The sequence below is a fragment of the Mesoplodon densirostris genome, chromosome 7, assembly GCF_025265405.1.
Source record: "Mesoplodon densirostris isolate mMesDen1 chromosome 7, mMesDen1 primary haplotype, whole genome shotgun sequence".
NCBI classification, from domain to species: domain Eukaryota; kingdom Metazoa; phylum Chordata; class Mammalia; order Artiodactyla; family Ziphiidae; genus Mesoplodon; species Mesoplodon densirostris.
This window is the reverse complement of record NC_082667.1, coordinates 50371062-50381634: the sequence shown is the minus strand read 5'-3', so window position 1 is coordinate 50381634 and position 10573 is coordinate 50371062.

Sequence of the window (10573 nt, the reverse complement as noted above, 5' to 3'; positions counted from 1 at the left end):
ATTGTATATGTCTACCACATCTTCTTTATCCATTCATCTGTTGACACTGACTTTTCTTGAAGTAAACAATGCAACCACTAGAAGTTCCACAAATTTATGTTTTTAAGCAGAACCTCAGCTCTATTCAAAAAGAAATTCCGAAATTATTCCATCTCAAGGCATGCTTTTTTAAGTTAACTGTATTGAAGTATAGTTGATTTATAATATATTAATTTCTACTGTACAGCAAAGTGATTCAGTTATACATATATACACATTCTTTTTTGTATTCTTTTCCATTATGATTTATCACAGGATATTGTATATAGTTCCCTGTGCTATACAGAGGACCTTGTTGTTTATCCATTCTATATATATTCAATAATAATTTGCATCTGCTAATCCCAAACTCCCAATCCATCCCTCGCCCACCCCCCTTCCCCTTGGCAACCACTAGTCTGTTCTCTATGTCTGTTTCTGTTTTGTAGATAAGTTCATTTGTGTCATATAAGTAATATCATATGGTATTTGTCTTCTCTGTCTGACTTACTTCACTTAGTATGATAATCTCTAGGTCCAACCGTGTTGCTGCAAATGGCACTATTTCATTCTTTTTTATGGCTGAGTGGTATTCCATTGTATATATGTACCACATCTTTATCCATTCATCTGTTGATGGACATTTAGGTTGTTTCCATGTCTTTGCTATTGTGCCACAATGAACACTGGGGTGCATGTATCTTTTCTAATTATTGTTTTCTCCGGATATATGTCAAGACATGTTTTTTTTTTTTTTGTCTTTTTTTTTTTGCGGTATGTGGGCCTCTCACTGTTGTGGCCTCTCCCGTTGCGGAGCACAGGCTCCGGATGCACAGGCCCAGCGGCCATGGCTCACGGGCCCAGCCGCTCCGCGGCATATGGGATCCTCCCAGACCGGGGCACGAACCCGTATCCCCTGCATCGGCAGGCGGACTCTTAACCACTGCGCCACCAGGGAGGCCCCAAGACATGTTTTTAATGAGAAAATTATCTAGTTCTAAGGTGAAGATCAAGCTAAGCATAAGAACAAATGGATTCTGAACCCTCATTAACCTAGATACCACCTATTTAGACTTGGTGATAATTTTGACTGCGTTTAGGGTAAATTAATCTTAGCTTAGCAAACCCTTTCTTCTTAAGACTAACTCACAATGTGGGGTTCCTGGATACTTAACGGATCTGTGAAAGTGGTTATGGAGGTTTCAGAACAATTTCCAACGTCAAGTGGGACCTATCAGGCTAACTCACATGTTAAATTTGGTGTTGTAATGATCTACTCAGTGTGACAGATCAGCTCCAATGGGCAGTCACAGATTATCTTAACTATTTAAATAAATAATGAAACAAATAATTATCATGAATTATTGTAGTTTGGTTAACAACATTTTTCAAAATTTGGGATACATGATGTTAGGGGGTGGGGTCTATGTGTACAAAAAAGAAGTCCTTGATGGTGAAAAGTTTGGGAATTACTGTCCTGGAGTATAAATTAATAAAATCAGCAAGACCACAGAGGGATGTGTAAAATGTAGTATACTTTTATGTATATTACCCCCAAAATTGAATGGGAATAACTAAAATGTAACAGTGGTTGTTTTTGGTTTATGGTCTGTAGGCAATTAATCATTTTCTTGTTTTCTGTATTTTTTGGATTGTATTTAATGAGTGTGCATTAATTTTTAATTGTAACTACATATAGGTTTTGTAATTTAAAAATCAGATCATGATTTCTAAGCAAGTATTTTAGAGAACACTAATCTATACACATTTATGTATTATTCTTTAAAATTTTTTATTTTGTATTAGAATATAGTTGATTTACAATGTTGTGTTAGTTTCAGGTGTACAGCAAAATGATTCAGTTATACATAAACATATATCTATTCTTTTTCAGATACATTTCCCATATAGGTTTTTACAGAATATTGAGTAGAGTTCCCTGTGCTATACAGTAGGTCCTTGCTGGTTTTCTGATTTATACATAGTAGTGAGTATCTGTTAATCCCATACTCCTAATTTATCCCTCCCTTTCCCCTTTAGTAACCATAAGTTTGTTTTCTATGTCTGTGAGTCTGTTTCTGTTTTGTAAAAAAGTTCATTTGTATCATTTTTTTAGATTCCACATATAAGTGATATCATATGTTATTTGTCTTTCTGTATTATTAACATGTTTCATTTAATCAGGTCCTTAACACCACTACATTTTCCCCTATTTTATCCAACTCAGACCCAAAAAGTATACCTAAAAGTATTTAATGCTTTTAAATTGATGGTGAATGACCTCTTGGAGGTCTGAATCTTGATATTGGCTTGCAACATCCAGAAAATAACATCAAACCTGTCAATTGATTGGTAATAATCTAAAATGGGGTAGGCTGGGGACTTCTCTGGTGGCACATTTCTTAAGAATCGCCTGCCAATGCAGGGGACACGGGTTCAATTGCTGGTCCGGGAAGATCCCACATGACGTGTAGCCATGTGCCACAAGTACTGAGCCTGTGTGCCGCAACTACTGAAGCCCGCATGCTCTAGGGCCCATGTGCCGCAACTACCGAGCTCGCATGCTGCAACTACTGAAGCCTGCGCGCCTAGTGCCCCTGCTCCGCAACAAGAGACCTTGAGGGTAAAGTCTGTGACTGTTTATCTCTGTATTCCCAGCATTTAGCCTAATTCCTGGTTCATGGTCAGGCTCAGTACATGTTTGCTGAGTTATTAGCAAGATGACAGGTCTGATGCTGTGATTTGCTTCCATTAGTAGCAATAAAAACCATAAAGATACTCTGGATTACTTGTTTTCTGGGAAATAAAAATAGTGTATTGGACCAGGTGAAGGACAACCTGGATGCTAGTGCCAATCCCAGAACTTCCTACCCAGTGAAGTATATTCTTTGAATATTTTTCACCTCTTTGAACATCTATACCCTCATCTATAAACTGGGTTATGATGATCTCACAGGGCTGTAATGAGTATCAAGTCAGCGATTGTGGGTAAAAGCTTTTTGTAAATGAACTAGTAAGCTTCAGGCAAGAACAAATTTAAAACTGCTCAAGTTCTGAGTTTGTCCTTTTTAAGGCAGCAATAATCCCCAGAAAATTCTCTTCCCAGTCCTCTGGGCACAAAGATAACTATGCTATAGTTCAGGTCTCTTCTTATTCCTAGAGCCTCCATGAGCTGAGGCAGCTTTCAAATTTTGAGGCCTCTCATCTTGAATCAGTCTTCTCCCTTTAATGTAGCTAGTATTAGGGATATCTAAATTTAATTTAGGATTAACATTTGTGAGAAGGCCTTTCCTTGCTCCCTGCAGATTCAGTACTAAAGAGTGGCCAAAAGCTGAGGCTGCCTTGTGCTTGAAACCTGGGCTAAATGGCTCCAGCACATGGAATACCCCTCCCCTCAGCCTCTGAGAACTGGGCCTCTTAGTACCATGAGAAATAATGTAACACTCATGTCATTTTTCTCCTGTTCTTTGAGTCTCACCTTGATTTGCTCTAGCAGGCTAAAGAATTTAGCCACTAAGTCAATGAGAGGGAGTCCTTAGGATTTAAAGACTTTTGGGAAGGGTAGAAGAGGGGGCACGGGGAAGATTACAAATGAAAGAAGTGCCTTCTAATTGATTACCCTTAGGGAGGTTTTCATGGGCCTCACCTAGGGCTATACTTAGGATCAAATGGAAAGATGGGATCATTAACTCTGCCCTGGAATGCAGTCTAGCAGCACTGATGAGATGATTGCTACCATCTGATTCCTCACAGAGGCTCTGGTTGTTGTTGGGAGCTGTGAGCATTTTGCAAATTTCTCCAGTGTTCCTACTGCTTCTGTTTTCATGATAGTTTTAACTACCTTTTCCCCTTTATGGGAGAAAGGACCTTTTTCCTTTATGGTGCCTCTAATCTCAGGTTAGGTTTTTGGACTTTAAAGATTTCCTTTCCAGGCCATATGTGTCCCCACGAACACAGGAACAACTATAAGATTCAGTTTTTCAAACCTGCTCCATTCAGACAATTTCTACCACATTGGCCATATTCAATCTTATATATTAATTCCTCACCTTTGCCCCCATTATTGCCCCCACCCAGAATGCTCCTCCCTTGTTAATCTTAAATCATCCTAGGAACTTCTCTGGCGATCCAGTGGTTAAGACTCTGTGCTCCCACTGCAGGGGGCATGGGTTCGATCCCTGGTCAGAGAACTAAGATCCTGCATGCTGTGACGCCAAAAAAAAAAAAAAAAAAAAATCCTTCTATACCCAGTTCTCAAAAGCCGTCTCAATTTAATCCAGCTTTACTCAACCTACTATGTATTGTGTAGTAAGCAGTGTGTTAGATTGTGGAGACACAAAGTTTAAGGAAATGAGAATGTGGTTCCTGACCTATGGCGCTCACATTCTTGGAGGGAAGGAAAGCAGGAAAACTCATTGAATAAAATGTGATCAGAGATATCACTTTTTTTTTTTTTCTTTTGTGGTACGCGGGCCTCTCACTGTTGTGGCCTCTCCCATTGCGGAGCACAGGCTCCGGATGCGCAGGCTCAGCGGCCATGGCTCACGGGCCCAGCTGCTCCACGGCATGTGGGATCTTCCCAGACTGGGGCATGAACCCGCATCCCCTGAATCGGCAGGCAGACTCCCAACCACTGCGCCACCTGGGAAGCCCCAGAGATATCACTTTTAGCCGCATGGGAAATACACATGCCTGAAAGGGTTTGGGGCAACTCATATATCTTCTATGAAACTGTTTTGAACCATTCAAACTCACACTTAGGTATATTTACTGGAAACTCATTATACTCAGAGTCAGTTTAGTTGATGTTATTTTTGTGTCACAATCAGATTTAAGCCCCTTGAGTTTAAGAACCATATTTTTTTTGTATCCCACCAATGGCACATAACACTCAATAATAATTATTTGGCTTAATAGTTGGTTGCTTGATTTGGAGAAGAATAGAGTTGAAGAAAGAGCTTGGATTGGGGAATCCGGCAGCGCTGAGTTCTAATTTTAGCAGTAGCATTTGTTAGTGGTAGACTTTGGCAAGACATTTAGCCTCTCTGAGTCTCAGTTCTTCTTCTTAAAATGGAGATGAGAACACCTTCCTCTCAAGTTGTTATGATTTTATTAGATAAGTGAAATGTTTGGATTTAAAGTCAAATTCTTTCTTCTTCCCCCTCCTCTTTCTGACAGGACTATCGGAAAAGGGATGATCCTTTGCACCTACCTCTTCACAGCCAACGTAACCATATTTTTAAAAATGAAAAATCGGGCATAGGCTTTAAAAGCTTTTTTCCAGCTTATGAAAAGTCTTGCAAAAGCATAAAAATTAAACCATATCTAGTGACTCATGTAATTACAAGATGTAAGCTTCACAACGGCAAGGATCATGTCTGTCTTGTTCAATATTGTGACTTGCTTATCTCATACTGGATGTTCAATAAAAATCAAAGGAAAGGATGAATAAATTGATAATAATAAATTTATATAAAAGAAATATAGCAATTCATAAAAATTAGTTTAGAATATCTGGAATATTTGAAATTTGGACTGTCTCAGAAAATCCAGATCAAATCTTTATACTTCTGACCCCAATATGACTGCCTGTGGCACAAACCCATGGGTCTATAGAGTTTGATTCAGGACAATTGGCAATAGGATTTCATAGTGAAGAAGTTGTTCCTGACAGCTCTGTAGCTGCAGGCAGAATAGGCACAGAAGGGCAGTTTCTCACACAGTACAGTCTGAAAATGCCTCAAAATATCAATTTTGAAATGAACAAGAAGAATATCATCTAGCCAACTACTTTCTGGAAAAAAGTGAAGCTTTCGACCAGTTAAGGGGATAGCACCAGGTTTCTATGATATTTTCTAGTTTTCAAAACACTTTATACACAGACTGTCATTTGATCTCTACAACAACTGTGTGAATTAGTCAATTCAATAAACATTTGAGCATTTTCTAGGTCCCAGGTACCGTGCTTATTACCATAAGACATAAATTTGGATAAGTCATTGTTTTTTCTTTCCAGTAATAATAATAATTATCATTTTATGGGTTCTTATTACTTGCCACGCACTATCCTAAGTTATTTTTTGAAATGTATCATCTCATTTAATCCTCAAATAATCTGTGAAATTGGTATTATTATTATTATTTGTTTTAGACATAAAGAAAATGATGCTTAGAGATGTTAATAACTTGTCACGGTCACACAGTTAACAAGTAAGACTGACAAGTAAATTAATAAGTAAGATATGGCATTCTAACCTGAGCTTACCTGACTCCAAAGATCCTGTTCTCTGAACAAACTACCAAAAAGTCCTAGTAAATAATTTGACTAACAGTTGCTCACTGCTAGAAATGGGTCTCAAGTCCTATGTGAAATAATATAGGATATAGTAATTTAAAAATTAAAAATGTTAAATGGTTCTTGTTAAATAGGCATTCCTTATGCCAACTTTTTTTTTTCAATTCAGTTTTTGTTGTGTTAGATCTTAGTTGCTGCACGCAGGCTTTCTCTAGTTGCATCAAGCGGGGGCTACTCTTCACTGCGGTGCACAGGCCTCCCATTGCAGTGGCCTCTCTCATTGTGGGGCACAGGCTTTTAGGCACGCGGGCTTCAGTAGTTGTGGCACACAGGCTCAGTAGTTGTGGCTTGCGGGCTCTAGAGCACAGGCTCAGTAGCTGTGGCACACGGGCTTAGTTGCTCTGCAGCATGTGGGATCTTCCCAGACCAGAGCTTGAACCTGTGTCCCCTGAATTGGCAGGCTGATTCTTAACCACTGAGCCACCAGGGAAGTCCCCTCTCAGGTTTTTTGACTGAGGTTACACAGCTAGTAAGAACAAAGCTGAGATTTCATTCATTTTTTTTTTCATTCATTTATTCATCACTTCCAGGGAAATCCCTATGCCAACTTTTTTGGACAGTATTGATCAAAATTTGAAATACTTAACACTTGTGCCAGGAATTCTGCTTTAGTAATTATCAAATGAATCCAAGTAAGCAAATATATGATAACATTTTAGTCTGAGTTCTTCCTGAAACAGTCCTTGAGACAAGGATTTGAGTGTAAGTGATTTATTTGGATAGTGGCCCCAGAATCACCTGTGAGGGAGCAGGGAAATGAGAGAGGGAAGGGTAGGTGCAAGATTAATTAACAGATCACTACTGTGGGCAACTGGGGTTCAGTCCTACTCAGGGGAGCTATACAGAATTTGCCTCAGAGGTGTCTTACCCAAGAAAGTTGAGGTAGTTATCCACAAATTCCCATCCATCATTGGATGGTGAGCCACTGATTGTTAATGCCCAACCCATGCATGATGCAGGCTCTCTCCTCCCACTCAGAAAGTCTAAGGCCAAGTCACAGGTGCCTGAAGCAGAAAGAGATCCCCTAGTGTAAAAAAAGCATTGAGGGCCTAGGGAATATCTGTGGGGCACTGACAGCTCTGTTGCAGTATATTAATACTCTACAATGGTGTAGTATATTTAGTGTACAACTATTTTTAGTGTAGTATATTTAGTGTATATTTAGTATACAACCTAAATATACTATTTAAAAAAAATAAATTTATTTATTTATTTTTGACTGGGCTGGGTCTTCGTTGCTGCATGTGGGCTTTCTGTAGTTGTGGCGAGTGGGGGTTACTCTTTGTTGTGGTGCACGAGGTTCTCATTGTGGTGAGCACAGGCTCTGGGCATGCGGGCTTCGGTGGTTATGGCACACGGGCTCAGTAGTTGTGGCTTGCGGGTTCTAGAGCGCAGGCTCAATAGTTGTGGCGCACGGGCTTAGTTGCTCCGCCGCATGGGGGATCCTCCTGGACCAGGGCTCGAACCCGTGTCCCCTGCATTGGCAGGCGGATTCTTAACCACTGCGCCACCAGGGAAGCCCCCTACCTATACTTTAGAGGGAATTGGCTAAAGTTTTCTGAATAAGCTTATGACAAAGAGATATACTTTCTGTTAAGCTTTTTCCAAGACTTAAAACTGGGAGTCCTTAAACTAGTCTGGAGGGTCAGAGAAGGCCTCTTTAGGAAAGCGACAGTAACCATGTGTATGTTGTAGGGAGGGAACGCTGAGGGGAACAATTCAAGCAGAGGAAATGACTTTATAAAAAAATATTTATTTATTTATTTTTGGCTGCACTGGTTCTTTGTTGCTGCGCACAGGCTTTCTCTAGTTGTGGGAATAGGGGGCTACTCTTCACTGTGGTGCGCGGGCCTCTCATTGCGGTGGCCTCTCCTGTTGTGGAGCACGGGCTCCAGGCGTGCAGGCCTGAGCAGTTGTGGCACTCAGGCTAGGTATTTGTGGCTCACAAGCTCTAGAGCGCAGGCTCAGCAGTCGTGGCGCACGGGCTTAGCCGCTCTGCGGCACATGGGATCCTCCCGGACCAGGGCTCAAACCCGTGTCCCCTGCATTGGCAGGCGGATTCCCAACCACTGCGCCACCAGGGAAGCCCAATGACATTGTTAAAGCCCTGAGAAAAGAAGATTCTTGGAGCTCTGCTTAAGTGGGGGGCAAATTAGAGAACAAAGGCTGACTGGCTTTCTGAGGCTCAGGGGGAGGCAGGGGCCAGAGTCGGTGGGAACTTGTAGGATTAGGGACTTGATGCTGGGGCACTGGGAAGCCATGGAAGGGTTTAAGTTTTTGCAGCAGATGTTTAGCGTGGTGGCTCTGCCGCAGAATAGAGAAAGTGGGGAACTACACTACACTGCTTGGCCTATAAGTTCTTTGGCTAAATGAAGAATGTGAGGTTGTCAAGAATATATTCCAAGGTCTCTAACAGGCTGATTATTGTTGTATTTAAACAAAAGAATGATATATTCATTTCAGGTAATCAGAGATACTTTCCATTTTTACTACCTAACTTGATTTAACAAAGGACCTTGTTAATGTAAATTTTTAACTGTCTAAGAGCTTTGCACATAGAAAAGACTTCATAGGTATTGGAGTTATTAAAAATTAATATTCAATATATTAAGATGACAGTTGAAAAAACTTAGTTTTCATTGTCTTTGAACTTAATATATTCAATTATTTTATTTATATATCTAGAAAATGTCAAAAATTGCCTGATGAATGTTCAATCAACTTCACTTGAGTAAACAAATCTTCATCAAACAATTATACTTAATCACGTTTCTTTAAACATTTAAACTGAGTTTATAAATTTAGTACATTCTATTTCTTTTAAACACTTTAAATGCTTGCCCTCATAAGCAAAACTTTCCAAGTTCTTAGTTCTCTTAAATATTGCAATAATATTTATGAACAGTAAAATTATTTTATAAGTCAAAAATCAGTTACTCAATTACACATTTTTGTTTGAAAACTGTAAGGTTATGTATCAGATTCTCTAAAATGTTAAATTCTCTAAAATTGCAAATACTCCTTTTTAAAAGTGAATTACCTAAACTGATATAATAGTCAATTTATTTAAATAAAACCACTCATTTCAAAACAATGAGAGTTCTTTGAGCATATGATAAAAGGTGTAAAGTCTATTATCTGAGGCATAGTGTTACAATTCTTGTTCAGAGGCAGAGGTTTTTAGAGAAGGCTGAGGTTGTTAAGTCCTTTGATTTGTATCAGAGAGAGTAAGACATTTCAAAGATGGTAAGAATAAGACCATGTAAAATGTCTTACAATCAGAATTTTTCTTTGATTTAAAATGAAATGAATAAATAGAAGCATATGAAAACCCTGGCTCCTCCAAGATCATAGGGCAGTTGATTTTTCTGGATTAATCTGTCAATGTCAAAACAATTTAAAAAATAAACACAGTTATTTGTTTATTTGTAACAGAACTTTCTCTGAAATGTTCTAGATGATGAAGGTATATAGGAGGTCATGAGTCCAAAATAGAATGCATTCACAGACTTTTTGCAAAAGGTTAATATTCTTCAACAGAAAGAAAATGAAACAAATCCTCTGAGGAAATGATTTACTTTAGAGCTAAAATATTAATATGTTGCTGATGATATCAAGGTGTTTCACAAGTCTCTTATCAGCTATATCAAAATATTTCACATATCAAATCAAGGTGATTGGGAAATAATGGCCATATATTTACTGAGCTACATTTATAACTTCATGTTTTCTTTTATTTCTGTAATTTCCATTTGGATATTTCTTTTTAGAGATTCATTTCTTTGTTTAAATTATATTTCATTCATTTTGTTCATCTTTTCCTCAAATTCTTTTAATATATTTATGGTAACTATATTAAAGTTCTTCCATCTTAATTCAACATCTGGGTCATCTGTAGATCTGCTTCTATTTTCTATTGACTTTTTTTTTTTTTTTTTTTTTTTTTTTTTTTGCTGTACACGGGCCTCTCACTGTTGTGGCCTCTCCCGTTGCGGAGCACAGGCTCCGGACACGAAGGCTCAGCGGCCATGGCTCACGGGCCCAGCTGCTCCGAGGCATGTGGGATCCTCCCGGACAGGGGCACGAACCCATGTCCCCTGCATCGGCAGGCGGACTATCAACGACTGTGCCACCAGGGAAGCCTATTGAAGTCTATTGACTTTTTTCCTCTTGATTTTGGGTCACATTGCCTAGTTCCTT